Raw genomic sequence first — 21,440 nt, 5'->3', positions numbered from 1 at the left:
TAGTTCACTGGTTTTTACTGTCCTCATTAAACTTTAATTTGAAGAAAAGATCCTAAGCAGGCGGCTTTCCTTTTCTCGTCCAACGTCATATGAAAACACAAGCATGGAGAGTAAGATTCTAGGGTTGTGGGGACTTTACAAGGTGTGGAACTGAGACTTTGCCCCTTAGTTCCACAGACCCCCCTGGATTTCAGCATGTGATGTGTGGGGCATTCTAGACTCTTCCCGGGTTCTGCACTGGAACAGCCTTTGGTGGGAAGGAGCTAGTAGTGTAACATGTCGGCTTCGAAGAATAAAGCTCCAACCGGCATTTTATGACGAATGATGCTGGTGTTCCTAACGTTTAAGAAAAATCTTAGCAAAAAAATGAAGCAAAGATTGAGAACGTTGCTCTTTTGAAAATAACAACCTGTATTCATACAGCTCTACTGATCTTTCTGTTTAACCCCTTAGTAACACAATTGTACTCCATGTCAGATGATTACTCATGAAAAAGAAAACACTGTTACACACACATTGAAATTTATGACTGTCATGTTACTTCTCTGCATTAAGTGGATTTTTTCCTAACAAATAGTCTTCACACACTTGTGGCTTTTTCTTTATAATTGTATAATTGTGATTTGGGTTTTGCTGTTCAGATTTTCTTAGGAACAAAATTTGAAAAAAAAAATCCAGATTTTTTAAATTAATAGTAAATTTTCTGTATAAATTTTCAGTAATGTATTCTGGACATCTAGTTTTATTAATCTAAGGAGGCACTCAGGCTACTGTAACAAAATTTGTTGTAATCTGGCCTGTGGCTTCCCACTAACTCCTCTCCTGCTGCATGAGGCTGCTTCAGGCTCCCTGCTTTAGACAACAAAAATGTATTACTTTTCAGAATTCTAGAGTCTGAGAAGCATACACTCAGAGTTCTGTCAAAAAATGGCCCCTCTATTTTCTTGCAGTACTAGTGATTGAACTCTGCTTTCCACAGGTGCAGCAAGCGCCCTCCCTCCCACTGAACTGTATCAACAACCTTTATTGTATATCTTATTTTGAGATAGGGTCTTATTGACTTGCTGACCTTGGACTTGAGATCCTCGTGCCTCGGCAGAGCAGGATTTCCAGAGCTAGATTACAGACCTGTGGCACCAGGCCCAGCTTCAAGAAGGGCTCTCGTGAGGGCTTTCAGCCTCTTTGGCCAGTGGCAGTTAGATACTGAGCTTCTTAGTATGTCTTCTTAAACACTAATCCTATTAAATTAACACCCAACCTTTCTGTCCTCAATTACCTCCTAAGGACTCTGTCTCCAAATAGAGTCACCCCAGGGATTAGTGTTCCCGCGCTTACGTTTTGTGATGGGGCTGTTTCACCAATCTTGCCACTTCTTCTCTGATCCTGACCTTGACTACTCTATGTTTGGTGTAGTATACCACTCCCTTGTTACAACTCTAATGTCACTATTTCAAGCTGCTTTGCTGTTTTTCCGATTCTATATCTGTTTCCATTGTTTCTTCTATTATGGGGAATAGTGGCATTTCCTAAAGATCACTTTCTTCAGTGTTACTTCACCAGCATTACAATTACCAGAGCCGAAACCCTCTTAGCTTTTAAGAGTGGGCTGGAACTTGGAGGACACTTAATCCTACCCCCCCCCAGATGTCTCTTGGAACCATCTATCTCTCTGGATCAGTGTCCTTGAGTCAAACCCCACCCATATTATATTAAAAATGGTTTATTTCTCCAGCATCAATTTTGGTTCCACCCTTATCTTAATGGACCATCCTGTCTTTTCATCCCTAATTCAATAATATCTCATTCACCCAAGGTCACATGTACTTCCCAGTCTTCACTGTGCAGAATGAAGAAGGGCGCCCAGTCTTTCAGCACTATGTTAATTCTCAAGATACCCACATTCATTCATTATCTTTTTGAGTGCAGTACCAAATTGAGGTTGCCAAAGTTGCCAGATTGAGGTTGGGATCAAGTGCCCAGGTCACAGGCTACAAGAGCACATGGTTTTTCTGGGGTTAATTAAAAGTCATTAGTCCAGATTATGTCCATTTGTATAAGTCATTCCTTCAACTTTCTTTTCCTTGACAGGAAAAAAAAAAGAGATAATATTTCTTCACTTCCTACTAGATGCTAGGTACATTATATATTCATTTAGTCACTCAGTCAGGTGACATAATTGCTTTGAGTGCCAACTTTATTCTAGGCCTGAATTGGGATGCAGGCAATGTTCTTACTTTCATGACATTTTCATTCTGAGTAGAAAGAAAAATAGACAACAGGTCATCTGGTGAAAAAGTATTGTAAAGAAAAGTGAGACTAAGGAAAGTTCTGTTTCTCAATGTGGATTTAGGCGGAGACCGGTGTTAGGTTCCTGGCAGACTCCTAAAATGGTGGTGAAGCTCCCAATATTCTAAAATGGTGGGTCCAGGCTTAGGCCCTGGAAAGTCTCTCTGCTTATCAGGAGACCAACCAATCCTGAACTAAACTGCCCAGCCTACGTCATGGAAAGTTACCCAGTCACCTAACTGCCTATAAAAGATATCCTACTTCCCCTACTGGTTGCTGTTTCTCTGCTCCCCAGAGGCAGCCCAGTGGTCTGTTTGCTCTCAAATAAACTGTTTCCCATGGAGTTATCTTGGTTGGTGGTCCTTGCTGCCTGCTTCCATACATACATGGTGCCAAAACCTGGGAGGAATGTCTGGGCTTCTTATGACCTGCTTCCTCCTCTTACCAAAGTGCTGATCAGACACTCTTGCCTGCGATAGGGACCATCTTGCCTATGCTGGCTCCCACCACTCACCACATCAGGCCCAAGATTATGAATCCATCTGTTTTCCTCTGTCCCACTCACCCTCTGACAGAGTTCTGGTAAGTGCTCTCCTGTGGAGCTGCAGGTCTATTTCTCTGCCTTCTTTCTCTCTCTCTCTTCCCCATCCCTCTCCTCTCCATCTCTCACTCTCCCTCCTTCCTCTACCTACCTTCCTGACTGGAGGTCTTCCCTACTCTCCAGAGATGTTCAACTGTTTCAAGTCATACCAGTATGCCAAACATCTTCCCACACCTGGCTGGGGGCACCCATCACTTGTCCTTGGGACACTGTGACAAGCGACTTGAGCTCTTTTATCACTCTGGATGCATTGTGACAGGGATGCCTCTCACGACTGCCGCTTCTCTGGGAAGACCTCACCCTCCCCTTCTTCCTCCTGGACTCAGAAGGAACTCTCTCACAGAGCTCTCTCCTCACTCTAAGGATCTAGGCAGCTCAGAAGCTCTGAGCGTGTGCCACTGGGCCCTTGTCCTCAACCTCCCCCTCTTTCCCCTTCCTCATCCTGGGCTTGGAAGGTTCTCTGCTTCATATTGTCTATGACATATTATCTATGACTGGGCCCCATGGGACCCCTCCCTCCTGCCTTCTTCGCCCTGGGTTTGGAAGGTTCATACTCATGCTTCATACTCTCACTGGTCTACAAGTTAAGGTGACTCGGAAGCTCTGGTGGCCTCCCACTCTGTACTTGTCCTCCACCTACTCCTGCCTTCCATCTTGCTTTCTCTCTTTGTCCTCTTCCAGTGTCTCTCTTTCTCCTTCACTAATCTCTGACTGATACTGTTATTTTCAATCCAATTTTAGGTCTCTTTTGTTTCCATCCTTTACTCAAGGCTGTCTTTCCTCCCTCCAACTAGTTATGGGTTCCCTGCACAGGCAAAATGGTCCAACCCCTCTCTCCTCCTCCTGTAACCCTTGTTCTATGTCTGGACCCAGCCGCTACAGACATGTAGGTCTCTGTAAGTCTTTCCACTTTTCCAAATTCTTCAGAGAAGTGTAATTTCTCTCCTCCTTCATATCCCTTTTCTGAACATGCTTTCTTTAACACTTTAGGCTTCCCTAACATCTTGTACTTATTTACTTTTCTTTAAAGCTTTCTTCTCCCCTCCATGTGGCTGCCAGTCTGCTGTGTGACCTCTGTGCAGGCTCTAAAGCTGCATGACCTTATGGCTTTGTCCTAAAGCTTCTATTTGGGTCCATTCTTAAATTCTTTTATAAATGAGAATGAGAACCTTCTGGGGAATGCTCTTTCTCTCCGTACCATCTTGGCGACCACTAAGGACCCCAAAATTCTAATAACTTATTTATTTGATGGCCATATGGAATTTCTACAGGTGTGCTCAATTTGGCTTCTAAGCTGGTGACTTCATCATCTTGCCTCAGGGCATTTTAGACTGCAAAATGCTTGCCTCTCAGACAAAAGAAAAAAAAAGGGGGGGGGCGGGTAAAAGCCATTTCTTTCCTGAACCTTTCCTCAGGCTTTGGGTTTTGTTTTTTTTTCCTCCACCATGGTTCTCTCCCTGGGTGGCTGAAAGGAGAACAGTACGAGGGGCCTGGAATTTGGACCTCAGTCTCTGTTGTGCACCAAGCAGTGTTTAGGCCATGTGGTCCCAGTGAACAAGGAGAGTCACACTCCATGTTCTGGTGAGACGTGTGCTCTCAAAGCAACAGACCAAGGATGTGTACACGGGACATAGTTTCCCCCCCCCTTTTTTTTTCAATCTGCTGCCTTCACGTGTTTCTTTTCCAGCAATGGCATAGTTGCAATGGCTGGTGAGAGACATGGACTTCCTTCTGTGGTTTGAGACCATGAATTCTTTTGCTTTGCTTTCCTATTAGGGGCTACATATCTGAGGGTAATTTCTCTTTCTATAGCAATATGCCATAACTGGGTGCTTCCTGAAAGTAAAAAGGGCTGCTACTCACATTTAACCTATGAGATATGTGAATCCCACAGGGTTTGTATCCTGGTGGATTAAGGGCTTATTTTATCATGGAGTTGAACTCACTAAGGAAGGTAGCTATGTGACTTGGTTGCCATCATGGCTGGTGACCTCACCAAGGAGGAGGCAACCATGTGACCTGGTCTCCATCTTGGTTGATGACATCATCAATATGGGGACAGTCACATGGCTTGTTTGCCATCTTGGGCAGTCACATTTTCAAAATGGTAGTAACTTGTGTGATCTAGCCACCATCTTAAATCAATCACCCAGCATAATTCAAAATGGTGATACCCAGGAATTTACCAGTTCTACTGAACTCTAAGGAATCATGAAAGCCTGGGAATTCCCTGGACTGCAGACATTCAATCCTATGTCCTAATCCTCTTGCAATTTTTGTTTTATTTTCATCTTGGATTCTTGATCAACTCATAGAAAAACAAGAGATTCCAATAGTTTCTGTTGTCTTGTAACAAGGTCAACACATTTTTTTTTCATTTTGTTAAAAATATTTATTTAAAAAAAATACAATTGTTGTCCACATTTAGCTGCACATATATCTATGAACAGATCTGTATAACTCTGGACTTTAGGTCAACACATTTTTATATCAGACTAAGGAGATAATATCAGACCTCCACAATGGGAGTTTAAATTTTTAACATTATTTTAACCTGTTTCTAAATGGGATTATTTTGAATACTATTTATACTATTTATATTTTATTTATTCTTAACCTGAACTCTTAATGTTTCCTTTACCGTCCTTTGATTTATGTTATGCTAATAATTTAGACAAGGGAAACTCTGCTGCATTTCATATGTAAAGGTGTTGTGCCCAGAGAATGGATCCCCAAGAATTACCACGGAGTCCAGAGAGCATGCAAGAACAAAGAGTCTTTATTTGGGCTTAAGCTCGGACTCTCAGACCAAACTAACGTGGTAGGTTCGTCTGAGAGCCCTGATTGCAGGGGGAGGGAGCTTTTCATAGGTTTCAGACAAAGGGAGGAGGGGAATGACAGAGTTATATTTTGATTGGTCCAAAGAGCCCGTGCGTGCCAACATACTTTTGAATTGATTGGTTACAGCCTTGGAGGCCTCTTATTGGTGGGTGCTGCCCTCAGGTTTGTGGAATGTGCTGACTGTTATCTTCAGGGCTAGAGGACCCTGTTTATTCCTTATAAGGCCTCAAACCTGCCTGGGCCCCCTGGACATGCCCGGACTTGCCTAGTCTCTGGCCATGAGACATCACCAAAATGGAGGAATCAGCAGTCAAAATGGAGACGGTGCAGTTTGTCCCTCTGGTTCCCGCAAGCCAAGCGATTTACAGAAGCAAAAAGAGCAATTAGTCCTAAATAGGGGCAGGGGTCTAGGGAGTCCAGGGGAGGGGGCCAAGGAGGAGGGTTCCACAAAGGCATCTCCCTCTGTAAGAAACATTAAATATTAGTCTTCTCTTTCAAAACCTGTAAAACTTAGTACTTGGTTTATGACAAGAAATTCTAATCTTTTAATTCCACTACACCTTGTAAGACTTTTAAGGGAGGACCCTGGTGTATCCCTAAACCTGATGTTCTAAGGCAACTGAGCTCTTCTCTCTTTAAGCAGATTCTTTTAAACTGGTCTGACTGACCAGTTTATGCAAAAGTAAAGTCTTCCTTGCCAAATTGCTTTTGCTTGGTCTAAGTATTATTTGAGAGGTATTGATAGAGTTTTTATATCTTGGGTTTTGTTTATAACACCCTTCAGGTATTTTAACTCTTAAAAAGGGAAAGATATATTACCTTAAACCTACATGGTAAACAACCCTCTCTTTTAGGCAACTAAGTCTTTTGACATATTAATAGAGATATAAGCTTCCTGCCTTCTACTCATTGGTGCACTTAAACTTCATGTAATTGTGTTATGTGTGTCCATGATCATTGTTTTCATGTATTGTTTGTGTCAAGACAATATTTGCACTGTGACCACTTTAGTTTTTTTCTCCTTTTGCATTCTTTTATTGTGCACAAGAATTATTGGTTTTATTTTTGGCATGCCTAATTAAAATACACATGTAAAAATTTATAAATATAAATATTTTGATGTTACATTCAAATGCCTTATAAACTTGGGTACCTTAATTATTTTTAAATCTATTAAATAATATCTCTAGGGCTATTAAATGTTTCACAAACCTTTTAAATGCTAATTGCTTATACAAAACAGCATCTAAGTCAGTTGTGTAAAAATCATATTTGTTAAATACTGTTTTTTCATTTTAGTTTGCTTTTAAGGTGTTTTAAGGTATCCATTTTGTTTGTCTGCTGCAAAGATGTTTTGGTTTAAAAATAACAAAAACTGTATTCTCAACAAAGCATAATTATAAAATCTTAGTTACTAAACTCTATCTTATATATAATTAGATAACTATATACAGTCAACATGAGTTTATGCTTCCTGAATTTACTTGGTATCATACTGACTTATAAGTAAAGTCTCAAACAAACTAAAACTGTCAAATTAACACAGAAATATTTTTTTAGGTCAAAATGTTATCTCTTTAATCCTTACCTACAACATGATTCCTATTACTCAAATATATAAATTAATTATAAGTCCCCCCCCCTCTCTCATCTCCCTCCTCTCTCTCTCTCTATATATATATATATATATATATATATATATTTCTCAAACAAATGGTAAATTTGTTTGTGAATGTTATTAAGAAAGTTTATTGAAGGTCTAAGCAGGGTTATAGCACAGTTTTCCTTAAGTGATTATGCTAGAGGTTGTGAACTTCAATTTGGTAATGTTTTGCTATGTACCAGTTGCTTCTCTCTACTTAGTGTTTGCACTCCTTTGAAACCTGAAGCAAGGCTTTGATAGACCATTCTCCGAATTGTATGAATTAAAAAATATTTTTAACACTTTTGTGTTTTCTATAGGGTTTACCTGGGAACTTATAAAGCACAGTATGTACATGGGTAATATTAATTCATTACATTATCTTATGTGTACAATTTGGATTCCATGTTCTTTTAATAAGATGATGCTACACATTACTCTTCTGAGCCAAATAACTGCCATCTTCATGACTTCAGTGTGCCTGCTTGCAAAAGATCATCATAATTGGGGTTGTTGATGGTTGTGTTCCTTCATTAAAGGAAGGGTAAGCAGGGCCATTGGACCCCCTGAGTATCCAGCTATTTTTCCCAGACAACTGTATGTAATTCTGCCCTAGTTACAAATGGTCTCCTGAATTTGGAAAGGACTATAGTATATAATCTTGGGAAGGGCTAGGAAAAGAGGGCTTGACCTATGAGGTTATAAAAAGTCAACATCTATGCTGGGTAAAGGCTCTCCAGTACAAGTACTCTCAGGTCACCCATATACCTCAGTAATCCCTCACTCATCTCTGTAAGTACATTCAGTAAATTCATTGGTTCCCCAGGGTGAATTTTAATGTAATCAAACATTGGTTTGACACTAGAACCTTAGAGAGTGGATAAACAATGCTTAGTGTCCCCAGGAAGAGAATTCTCACAATAGATGGATACATACAACTAGCTCAAGGAACAAAATAATATGTCTAGTCAAGGTTTTTCTGAGAACATTTGGTTTTTGCCCAAGCTTTATCTACATTTTACATGATAATTTAAAGTACCAGATTGGTGTAACTTAACTGTCTTGGGTGTTTAATAACCATACTGAATCTGATCAGGGAGATTTAAAGGGACAATTTTTAGTCTCTTGTCCTCCAAGGTCAACTAAGTTCCAGGGAACTATGGAGCATCTCTCGAAATGTCCTATAACTATGGCAAATCACCTGTCCTCTTGTTCAGAGAGGCCCTGGAGACACCACCAGATGGACTTGAACCAGTGTCCAGTCTACCAAAAGGAGGGTCAACATGAGTAAAGTTTCCTCCATGCTTCCAAGTGAAGGCATAGTCAAGTAGGACCTTTGACTTATCCTCACATAGATGGAACTGGTAAAAGAAAAAGAGCCAGAGGATCCTCCCAAGCCCATATAACCCCTGAGGAGCAGGTCCTCAACCGACCTTAAGAGTGAAAATAAGTTGGTTTATTTGGGCCAACTGTATGGCCTTAAATACCCAACAGGAAAGTATAACCAAAGAGTAAAATGATTGGTATTATTTCTTAAAGAGTTCAAAGGATTGCACTTCCCAGACATTGACTTAAGTTCATATAAGATGCTATTTAGACAATTTTTCATTAATGATTCTAATCTTAATAAGAAAATGCTGCTCAGGTATAAGGCTTCAAATCCTGACCTAATCAACTCTGAAGTCCCTACCTGCAGCCAAAAGGAAAAACCTACTATTGTTCTTATCTAAAAATTGAATGATGACTAAATTTCTTCTTTCTCCCTGTCTAGAGGCCATTTGTTAGGGAGCTCACACTGTGATTCTAGTCACTCCAACAACTATCAAAGTGCCTGAAAAGCAAATCCTGAGTTCAACCATAGCAGCCAAAATAAAAATGAAGAGAAACCCAATAGATGGGTGCTTTTAGAAGCCCTCATCAAGAAATTCTGATTTGAAAATTTACCCTGTTAGGACTTCTGGTTACCTGCCAAGAATTTGTACCTAACTACTCTTGCTGTTACTTCTTCTCCCCTCCTTGACCCGCTGATATCCATCTTCTTCATAATGATGATTATTCCATTTCTTTTAAATTTTTTCAGGACAGAATCAATGAGATGACCCAATGGTCAGTGAGCCAGATCCTCTTACCTGAATACCCTCAGGTTTCCCACAACTGCCTGCCCACCTGACCCCGTACTTCAGACAGATGTCCCAGCCTCTTGAGACAACTCCTCTTTGCTGAGGTCCCTGTCTAGCAGTAAGTAGGTAAAGAAAGACCACTGTTGCCCCTTATCATCAATAAAAGGCTGGAATGTTAGGTTCCTGGCAGACTCCTAAAATGGTAGCACAACTCCCAATTTTCTAAAGTGGTGGATCTGGGCTTAGCCCCAGGAAAGTCCCTCTGCTTACTGGGAGACCATCCAATCCTGAGCTAAACTATCCAGCCTATGTCATGGAAAGTTACCCAAGCACCTAACGGCCTTCCCCTGCTAGTTCCCGTTTACCTGCTCCCTGAGAGGTAACCCAGTAGTCTGTTTGCTCTCAAATAAACTACTGTCCCCTTTGGAGTTATCTTGTTTCCTGGTCTTCATTGCATGCTTCCATACAACAGGGAAGGTCTTACTGAGTAGATAATACTGTATGAAAAAGAAAACACTGTTGCAATAACACCAACAACCAACTATCACTGAGGGAGCAAGCCAGGTGAAAACCAGGAGGAAGAGCTTTTGAGGCAGAGGTTAGCTGTACAAATGCCCTGAGGCAAGAGCCTGCAGGGTGTTGATGTCAGGACACCTGAAACAGCCCAATCCAATGGAAGAGGAGGTCTGAGGGAAACATCTGGCCAGATCAAGTAGTGCCAGAAAACTGGATGCTGAGCTGGGCTGAGCAGTGGCATGCTGTGACTTTCATTTTAAAACACTCCTTCAGCTGCTGCAGTGGTACAGCGTGGAGAAGCTGGGAGAGGAGCTGAGGGCTATGATAATACTGCAAACAAAAGCAGGTTGGTGGCAGTGATAGTTAAACTTGAGGTCTATGAAGCTATGCCATTTGACTGGGTGTGTGCTTTTCAAGATAACTCTTAAGCAATTAAAAAATCTTTCATAAAAGAGAATTCTGGGAAGATAACAGCAGCCACCGTTTTTCAGCCCCCATATAAAACTGACAAAATAACTACATATTGAACCAGACCCAACAGGTAGAAAACAAAACAAAACAAAAAAACACCCAAAGGAAGCAACAACACACCCAAAGTTTTCAAAATAGAGCAAATGACACCAATAAACCACTCACTGCCCTAGAATGATTGAATTATCAGCTGAAAGAATCAGTGAGGCATCCAGAGAATGCCCAGTAGCCCAAGGTGTTCGCCAGAAGACTCAGTGAGGCAGTGGAGGACAGCAGCTGCAACAGAAAGGGATATTTCCTTTCTTTGAAAGCATGTGAGAGTAAGGAGCTCATGATACAGTATGGGGGAGAGAGGGGAGGCTGAGTAATAGAAGTGAAGGAACTCTGAGAACTAGCCTACTAGGCTTCCTTCCAGGAAAGGGATCCACACTGAGGACAATCTCCTGGGCCTGGAAACAATTGAGAAGGTGACAGAGACAAAGGCAAGAGATAATCAGATAAAAATAGGGCTTATAAAACCTGCCCTCAAACTACTTCAAAAAGATAAAGAAAACAAATTTCATTTTTAAAAACTCCAAGAAAGTATGGAAGTCAAGTTCCATAGGAAATGGTTGCAATGAGTGTGCTGAGGAGATGGCTCAGTCAGTAGAGTGCCTGCTGCACAAGCTTGGGGACCTGAGTTCAACCCCCATCACCCACCTGAAAAGCCAAGCACAGTGGTTTGCATCTATAAACTCAGCACTAGGGCACTGTAAAGATAGGTGGATCCTTGGGACTTGCTAGCCAGCTGGACTAGCCAAATTGGCAAGCTCCAGGTTCGTGAGAGACCCTCACTCAAAAATAAGGCAGAAAGTGAGAGGAGAAGACACCTGACTTCAACATCTGGCCTCCACATGCTCACATGCACACACATATACCAACACCTACACAAATGCATAAACACACAGACATGCGTACACCACATACACACAAAGGACAGCAAGTATTTGTAATGAAAGGGGATAAGAAGAAAACATTCCTATAGCTGACAAAACACACTGTAGAGACAAGCCCACTAAGAAGATCAAAACTATTTCAAAAGGAGTACAAAGATCCAAAGAACATGATTTGAGACAGAAAAGTGTTTCAGAATTAGAAACGAGAAAAAATCACATCTGAAATGAAAAATGAAAAGGATTCCAAGGCTAAACTTTGTTAATGATGCCTTAAGGAAGTTGAAAATAATAAAAATAAGGAAGTAATAAAAGGGGGGAAAACAGTTAAGAAAATATCAAATATTTAATATAGACAAATGAGATACAGTATACAGAAAATAGATTATCCCTGGAATTGAGGAGAGGTGTGAGATGTGTAGGATAAGGAACCAGAACAAATGCTACAAGCTGTAATTCAAAAGAGCATCCTTCTTACAGTTAGGATGGTGGATGAGAAGCTATCTGTGTGACATGACAGAGAAGAGTCAGAAGAAGAAAGAGCAGACTACGCCAAAGAAAAAGAGAGGCAGAGCTTCAGAAAGTCACAGAGGTAGTCCTAAGACTGAGAATAAGCGTGGGGCAAAAGAAGGGTGATGTAGGGAAAACAGCCGGGCTAAACTCAGCTCCATCCATGTCATTTCCTGGCAGGGGGAGAGACAGAAGCCTAGCCCTAGAAGCAGTTGTGGAGAACAAGAGGGCTGGAGGCTGACAAGCCAAGACATCCAGGTGGCAGCCAGCTGGGCTCAGGCAGGTAGGTGCATGAGCAGGTAAATATAGCCCAAACCTCTGTGGCTAGAAGCAGACCTCATCGACAGAAAATTAACTTGGAGTTCAGTAGCTCTGAGCCTAAGGTCAATAGGTGGACCACCTCTAGAGCCACCTAGCTTCCAATTCTCACCATAGTCTGAAAACTCCAAAGCTCAGTGGACTACTTTGCATCTACAGCTGTGTCCCTCCAGGAGATATTCCTGCCTCTACTTCCCACATGCTGGGACTAAAGGCATGTGCCACCTTGCCTGGCTCTTTAATGGTTTTTTAAAAAATATTTTATCACTTTCAGTTGTGTGTATGTGTGAGAGAGATGTTGGATCCCCTGGAGCTGGATTTACAGGTGGTTGTAAGTTGTCCAATGTGGGTGTTGGGAACTGAACTCAGGTCCTTAGTAAGAGCAATATGTGTTCTTAACTGCCGAGCCATCTTTTCAGCCCCAGAAAACGTTTATGTTTTTGTTTTTTATTCTCCTTTATATATTAGTCTAATTTGTTTATGCATATTTCTTTTCTTTTCTTTTTCAGAGCTGAGGACAGAACCCAGGGCCTTGTGCTTGCTAGGCAGGCCCTCTAAATAAAGATTCCCCAAATAAAACCAGAAGAGATGTACAAGCAGACAAATAGGAAAATCACAGCACAGAAACACAAGAAACAAGAAAAAGCAATGGATCATGAGTCCTCCAAAAGATCACAACTCAACTACTGAATTCAGATGTTAAAATGGAAAAAAGGATGGCTGCCTAAGATTTCAAAAGTTTACCAGTAAAAATGATTACTGTCCTCAAAGAGGATGCAAACAAGCAGATGAATCCAATCCAGGAGCTGGAGAGGGGAAGTCAAGAGCATAGAAAACAAAGTCAGCAGCATGGGAGAAAAAGTCAGCAAGGACCTTGAGATTTTGAAGAACAAAAAAGCAAACAGAGAGATTGTAAAAGAAATTATAGCAGGGCCTGGAGAGATGGCTCAGCGGTTAAGAGCACTGACTGCTCTTGCAGAGGACCTGGGTTCGATTCCCAGCACCCACATGGCGGCTACAAACCATCCTTAACTCCAGTTCCAGGGGAATTCGAAGCCCTCTTCTGACCTCTACGGCATTGCACGACACGGGTGCACTCACATACATGCAGGCAATATACTCAACCTGGGCCTTGTGCATGTTGAACAAGCAGTCATTTACTGAGTTATGGCTCCAGCCCTCCAATCTAGAAAAAGAAATAGACATCCAAACACAAGAGGCGTTTATAATCCAAAATATATATGACAGAGACAATCCTTTCCATGAAATAGTATAGTCAATGTCGAACACACACACACACACACACACACACACACACACACACACACAAAACCAACAAGAAAAAGCCAGGCAATAGTAAAAGCTATAAAGGAAAGAGACCAGCTTAGGCAGTCACATCAGAATAACATCAGATTTCTCATCAGCAAACCTAAAAACTGGAAATGGGTGATCCAATATATTTCAGGGTTTACAAGTAAATAACTGCCAACTAAGATCACAATCCTCAGCAAAGTCATCTTTTCAAGTTGATGGAGAAATAAAGACATGAAGACAAGCACAGACTAAGGCAGTTATTTCTTCCAAGTCAGAACTGCAGAAGATACAGGGTTGCTTTACAAGTCTCAATCATGAGAGCATGGGAAAGAATAAATCTTATGAAAGGAACTGATGAACAAAAGAGAGCTAGCAAGAAATCTGTCAAGTCCAGCATGGTAAAACATTGACTACCCAATACTAATAGGACAGAAAGGAAGGAACAAACAATAATTCAACCAATTAGGAAAACAACCAGCAAAATGTAAAGTATTATTAAATATCTCTTAATAATAACTTTAAACATAACTGGCATCAATTCACCAATAAAGAGACCCAAACTGGCAGGTTCAATTATCTGTAAACATACCTCACTGGCAGACATCTATAGATGAGAATCGAGGCACAGAAGTCAGTCTCAGGCAAATGGAAACCTCAGACAAGCTGGTATAGCTATTCTGATATCTAATAAATAGACTTCAAACCAAAATTAGAAGAGATAAAGAATGCCAGTACATAATAATAAAGGAAAAACATTCATCAAGAAGATAGAACAATATATATCAGAAATTGGGATCCCAATTTTATGGAACAAACACTAATGTTCAAAAATGTCAGCTATGTTCTGATACAATAATGGTGATTGATCTCAATGCTCCACTCTCATGTCTAGATAGGCCATCCAATCTAAAAACAAAGAAACCTCAGTGATAAGCTACCTCACTGATCAAATAGACTTGGAAGTATCTACAGAATAGTCCTTCTGTCAGACACAGAATGCATCCCATAGAATCTTCTATAAAATCAACTACATTCTATGTCATAAAGTAAGACTTAACAAATATGAATTGAAAGATTTCGTGTATTATAGTAGAATAAGATCAACAATCACCAGCAAGGGAAAACAGCTACAGAAACCACACAGATATTTTGATGTTGAACAATACACTCTTGAATGATTAGTGAAGAAATTCCTTAAGGAATTAAAAATTCCTAGAATCATGTGAAAACAAAATCACAAATTACCTGAACTTTGGGGACATAACTAAGGTAGTTCTAAGAGGAGAGTTTATAGGTTTGAGTGCTAACATTTGCAACGGACCAGCCCAGACCGGGGCAGTTCAGTCCGATGGGAACAGGGTCGTCGAGAGGGTGGACAAGGAGTCGGCGAATGACAAACAGACACAAAGGAGCTTGATGAAAGTCTGAGTGTATTTTTGCAGCTGCAAGGTTTGAAATATATACAGCAAAGATTGCGAAAGTTCATCATCAGCATGACTGTTCTGTAATTAGTCACCTTCTAAGATTTTCAGTAAAAGTAAAACAATTTTTCCAACCTTCATATATAGCCAAAACACATTTCTCTATCTTATCAACCTGGTACTAGTCAGCAAACTCCTGCTTTATGATACTATGGTTTCTACTACCAGTTTTTATTACGTACTCAGAACTCTGCTTAGTTTTGTGTTTTTCAGGTCAAAACGACCTTAAACCACCAAGTACTTTCAATATCAACTGTGCATGATATTTCATTTTTAACTATTTGATAACATTCCTTGCTTATTTGTAGTGGGCCACCGGGCTTCCAAGTCATTCTTTAACCCCTTAGATCCTAAAAAATCATTTCATGTTAGGGACTTATGAAGCCATCTTTCCCAGCTATATTTCCAATCTTTAACTACTGTCTGTAGTTGCCTTTTAATGCTCTCTTGTTGATCTATTATCAAAAGACACCAAGGTGGTCTTAATCTTGCCAATTTATCCATGAATTGTAATGAATACCAAGAAACCCTTCTTCTATCTATATTTACTCATCTATGTCTCTCTTCTAAAATTCTGTTATTCCCTGGACTTTCCAGCATTAATTCTGCTTGACTACTTCTTGTTGCATTTAAAATAGCTTTCATTAATAGTGATGCGTCTGAAGGAAAAATTGTCTTTTGTGATTGAGTTCCTGAGAACTTTTCCTGTATACTAGGATAATATAAAGATATTAATAAAGGCAGTGACAGCGGTGCCAAGGACACCAGGTGCTTTCTGGGCCCCTGAAAGTCCATGATACAGTGACAGGCAGAAAGATAATAGCAAGTAAAAGCATGCCAAGTATACTGCATGTTTTTAGCACAGCCAATTCCAAGAGGCAACCTTCCTTGAAGTTCCAGCCTCAACCCACGGAGGATCTCACGCGGGCTTCATTGGAGATGGCGTGACAAACATTGAAAAAGCAGAGACTTTAAATAAGACTAATGATATGCTTCAAGATGTTCCAAGAACAAAAATAAGTGAATGCAAAGCAGCAGATGGCAAAAAATAGCAAAGATCATGGCAGAAGCTAATGAAATGGAGAAAAAATGACAGTGCATAGAATCAACAAGATTAATAAATCACCAGCTGAATTAAAAGAAAAAGAAAAGATACAAATTAATTAAATTAGAGATGGGAAGTGGGGCTATTACAGCATATTCCAATGAAATCCAGATGATCAGGGCCAAAAGAAAAGGCCCTGGTAAATCTAGAAGAAATACACAAATTTATAAACCAATATGACCTACAAAATCAAAAGAATATAAGCAACTTAGAACATAACAAGCAATGAGGTTGAAGCAGTAGTAAAAAAAAAAAAATCACCCATGAAGAAAAGTCCAGATGGATTCAATCTATCAAACCCTTCAAGAGGTAAGACCAGTGTTTCTCAAACTCTTTCACAAAATACAAGCTGAAGGAACTTATGATGGTTGGTCTTGATTGTCAACCTGATGGGATTTGAATTACCTAGGAGATACATCTCTAAGCATGTGTGTGAGGCTGTTTCCAGAGGGATAACTGAGGAGGGAATACTTACCCTCAAAGTGAGTAGCAATTCCAATGGGAGGCCTAGATATTAAAAGGTCTGAGAAAACAGTGGTGTCACCTGCCCTCCTCCTGTACAGCAAAAGAAACCATAAGCACAGTGAAGAGATGGTGTACAGAATGAGAGAATATTTTTGACAACTATACATCTGACTGGGGATGTATACAGTTTCTAGAATCTAGAAAGAAATTTTAAAAAAGTAAATACCCCAAACTCCCTGAATCATTCAGTTAATAAATGGGCTAACAAATTGGATAGTCCTTAAAGGAAGACATACAAAGGGTCGGTAAATACTAGAAAAGTGTTCCACATCCTTAGCTATCGGGGAAATGCAAATTAAAACTGCTTTAAGATTCTCCCTTACCCCAATCAGAATTGCTATGATAAAGAAAACAAAGGACAACAAATGCTGAAGAGGATGTATAGAAAGAGGAACATTTATTGCTGGACTCTGTAAACTGGTATAATCACTATGGAAACCAGCAGGGAGGTTCCTCAAAAAACTGAAACTAGAACTATCATATGATCCAGCTATACCGTGCCCTAAGGAGTTTAAGTCAGTTCACCACAGAGATACTTGCACACCCATGTTTATTGCTGCTCTATTCACAATAGGCAAGATAGAGAACCATCTATCAACACCATCAACAGATTAATGGGTAAAGAAAATAGGATATATATATATATATATAATGAAATGTTATTCAATTGTAGAGAATAAAATTAGGACATTTGCAGGTAAATGTATGGAACTGTGTTAAAGAAAAAAGCCAGACTCAGAAACACAGTATCACATATTTTCTATCATAAGCAGAATCTACACGCATGTGTGTATGTGTGTGTGTGTGTGTGTGTGTGTGTGTGTGTATGTGTGTGACAAGAAAGTAAAAAAGGGAACCCTGAGGGGAAGAAGAAGTCTAGGAGGAGGGGAGAGACAACAAGTGTGAGTAATTAATCAGAACTTACCAGCATCAGGACACATTCCTCTAAAACTATGAGTCTAAAGAAAGAAAAATAAAGTATCTCTGGGCAGCTATATAAACAAAGCCAATGAGTTTGGGTGAAAAGAACTAGATTATCATAATTTTTGGCAGTAACATTTTATGCCAGAAGAAAACCAAGTAACATATTTGAAGTGTGAAAAAAAAAAGTGAGATGATGTGACAGACTGAAACCTATCACACATGCGTAAACCCATCAGGAGGACGTAAGTGTATTTTAAGAAACTGAGCCAGTGTATTTTAAGAAACTGAGCCAGTAGTCCCTTTGGGTTAGGAAACAAATTCATTTGAATGTGGCAAATAAAAGGGAAAACCCGATTGTCCTGTTGCGAAGGATGAGCTAGATTGCTGAACAGATGAAGGAAATGGAAGCTTTTGGAACTTTGGGCTGGAAAACCCATTGAGTGCTTACAGTTTGTTGCTGTGGAGCTTGGAAGAGTTCTGCTGAAAGTTCAGAACAATTGAGGCCTGACTTGTGAAGCTTCAAAGGGAAGCAGAGACTCTCAGGCCTGTTTGTGTGATATCTTGAATTAAGAATCTGTGGGTTCCAGTGAGCTGGGGCTGAAGAATCAGCTGTGATTAAGAAGTGAAACTGTTATTTTACTGGAACAGTTGCTGCTGGTTAGCTGGGGCTGAAAAATCAGCTGTCAGTAACAAGAGACCAGCATCCCTGTGGCAAAATATTCTTGGAAACATTTCCTCAGGGTCAGTGTACAGAAGCTGTGATCTAGAAAGGGGCCCCAGTCTCCATCTCAAGCTGGAAGCAGGCCTTGGTAATGTATAAGAGTCTCCTGCATGGTTCTGGTGTTGAAAGTGTGAAGGGGTCACAGAGAGCAGCTGAGACTTGGTACCCTGAGAGGCCAGGAAAGGCCACTAGTGAAGGTAAAGCCTCAGTTGCTGTGAAGACCCCCAGGACTGAAGGGGTCATGGAGAGAATCTGAGGTGTGGCACCCAGATAGGCAAGAAGAGGCCATTGGTGAAGGCGCAACCTCATTTTCGGTGGAGAATCCAGCATTTTAAAGATGCCAGGACCATGGGCTGACCACCAAGGGCAGCAACAGATGTGGAATGGAGCTGACCTGTGCCTGAGAGTTAAGCTGTGTGAGCTGTGGATGGCAGAGTCAGAGAAGTAGAGCTGCCAAAACCCTTTGGAGCCCAGAAGATGGTGAGTGAATCCCAGATGTCCAACCTTGAGTTACTTTGCTTAGGTTTTGCTTAGGTGTGCCCAGTTCTTCCCTTTCGAAACAAGGCAATTCCTGTTTTAGACTTTATAAGAACCCACAGTTAAAGAGACTTTTAAAGAGACCATGAATTTATGAGTGTTTGTATTTTTTAATGACTGTGGGACTTTTAGGGTTGTATTGTCTTATGTTCTGATAGTGTTAATATCATATCTTGGGGACAAGAAATGGAAAGGTTGTGGTTTAATAGTTATGTGTTTGTGTGTCAAGTTGACAAGAGGTCAACTGTGCTGGATATCTTCAGTTGTCGTTTTGACACACCTGGGTTGAGGGAGCCTCAATTGGGGAATTTCCTCCATTGGACTGGCCTGTGGCCATGTCTGTGAGGCATTTCTTGATTGTTGAGTGATGTGGGAGGGCCCAGCCTACTGTGAGTGGTACCACCCCTGGGCAGATGGTCACATATTGTATAAGAAATCAGTTTGGATAGGTTTGCAGTGTGGTGTCAGCTCTCTGGGTCCAACTGCCATGGACGCTACTTAGACTTGGTGCTGCCAGTCTCACTCCTTGTCCCCTAGTCTGTAGTAGTGAACATGGCCTCAGGAGTGCAAGCTGCTGATGAAGTATGTTGCATTTTTTATGACATGAAAGTTTGGAAATGCTCTACAGCAGAAAAAAATGAAGAAAAGAAAGACGGCTTCTTCTTTTTTTTTTTTTTTTCTGTCTCAGTGCAGACAAAAAGTACATAATTGTTGAAGAAGGCAAAAAGATCTTGGTTGGAGATGTTGGTCTTACCATAACTGATCCTTTCAAGCATTTTGTGGGAACATTTCTTGAAAAAGATTGTCCTTATGCTTTGTATGATGCAAGCTTTGAAACCAAGGAGTCTAGAAAGGAAGAGTTGATGTTTTGAGTGTGGGTGGGGGAGGACACTAGAACTAGCAACTCTGAAAAAGTAAAATGATCTATGCAAGCTTGAAGGATGCCATCAAAAAGAAATTCCAAAGTATAAAGCATGAATATCAAGCAAATGAGCCAGAACACCTCAATCGGACTTATATTGCTGAAAAGCTAGGTGGCTTCTTAGTTGTAGTTTTGAAGGAAGCCCTTTGTAGATCATTGGTCAGTCAGTGCCACAAACTGAAAGCTTCCATGTTTATTGCTATTCTTGCTATATAGGTAAAGCTGATATATTAGGCCAGGGTCTCACTGAGGGGGAGCTGTCTTGTCATTTTTTAGAGTAAGCTAGATGTTCTATGGACTTGTATGAAGGCACTGCCCTAAATAAATCTTGCCTCTAAAGCTTCATTGATGTGGAATTAAATTCTTTTTGGCCAAATCCATTTTTTGATGAGTTGACGTGTAAAGATTTTTGTTCAGCTCAGGATTTCTAATAATACAGTACAAAACAATGAGAAGAGAACGCCAACATCCTGTTAACCTCAGCAGTTACTTTGTTTCTTTTGCTTAGAGAATTGCTCATAATCTGTTTATAATTTTATCCTCAAATTGTCTATTCTTCCTTGACTTGAATAAAATAATGTGATATTATGCTCTTTGTAACATATAATAACACTAATATATACTCCCAGCAGGAAGACTAATCCAGACAGTCTTTAATTTCTACCAAATGTGTCCTAAGACCACCTAAGAATTGTGTCCACTTAAACTTCACTCTGATCTTGCAAAGCACCAGAACAAGCACACTGCTGGAATGCTGGCAGAAGCCCTGTACCTGTATGAGAGGCTCCGGTGGGCTGGGAAAACTGCTTGAGTGACCTCACATCTTAGAAATCATGGTATATCCTCAGGAGAATGTTTAATATCTAGTCATAACTAATTATAATGCAGATTAGGGTTTCATTGTAGTCTGCATCTGGTACAACAAGCTGTGGAAGCATGTTGAGGATGTTTCTTTTAGGGCCTGGAAGATGTACATTCCTAGAGCAGTTTACCAACTGTATATGAAATGGGAAGCAGTACCATGGATGACACTCATGGGACTACCCAAGACACTTGGAAGTGATTGTTATTAATATCACAGGCTTGACATGTTAACATCACAGGCATGACACCAAACCATGTAGAGATGCACAAACAATTGAACTTAAAAGTAGCAATATTGGCTTTATGTAATAAAGGAAGCATTTGTAACTTTGAAAAAAGCAGGTTGAGTACCAGCCAGGGGAACAAACCAGTAAGCAGCATTCCTCCATGGCCTGTGCTTCCTTCCCTGAGTTCCTACCTTGGGATCCCTGATGAATTATGACCTGGGAGATGTAAGCTAAATAAACCCTTTCCTCCCCAAGTTGGTATCGGTCAGAGTGTTTTGTCACAGCAATGGAAAAACAAACTGGAACAGGACTCATCTCTTTATGAAGTATTCCTACAAGCAAACCAAAAGAAATAATAGAATTTGGATGTTACAACTTTATTTACATTAATTAATTTGTATAGGGGTTGGGCATGATACACATTAGGAAGTCAGATGACAACTTGTGTGAGAGTCAGTTTTCTCCTGGGATCTTTGGATCAAACTCAGGTCATCAGGTTTGGCAGCAAGTATCCTTACCTGCTGAATCATCTCACCACCCCACATTATAACTATTGATCGATGAATGAAGGAATCAATCAATT

General features: G+C 40.5%; 1 pseudogene; it reads left to right on the top strand.

Moving 5' to 3' along the window:
- The first annotated feature begins 19,396 nt into the window (after window positions 1–19,396).
- LOC108491675 lies at window positions 19,397–19,918 on the top strand (annotated as a pseudogene).
- Window positions 19,919–21,440: the final 1,522 nt, after the last annotated feature.

This window comes from Nannospalax galili, unplaced genomic scaffold (assembly GCF_000622305.1).
Source record: "Nannospalax galili isolate Female #2095 unplaced genomic scaffold, S.galili_v1.0 scaffold685, whole genome shotgun sequence".
Classification (NCBI taxonomy): domain Eukaryota; kingdom Metazoa; phylum Chordata; class Mammalia; order Rodentia; family Spalacidae; genus Nannospalax; species Nannospalax galili.
The sequence above is the reverse complement of the archived record's forward strand: the minus strand, read 5'-3'. Positions and strand labels throughout refer to the sequence as shown.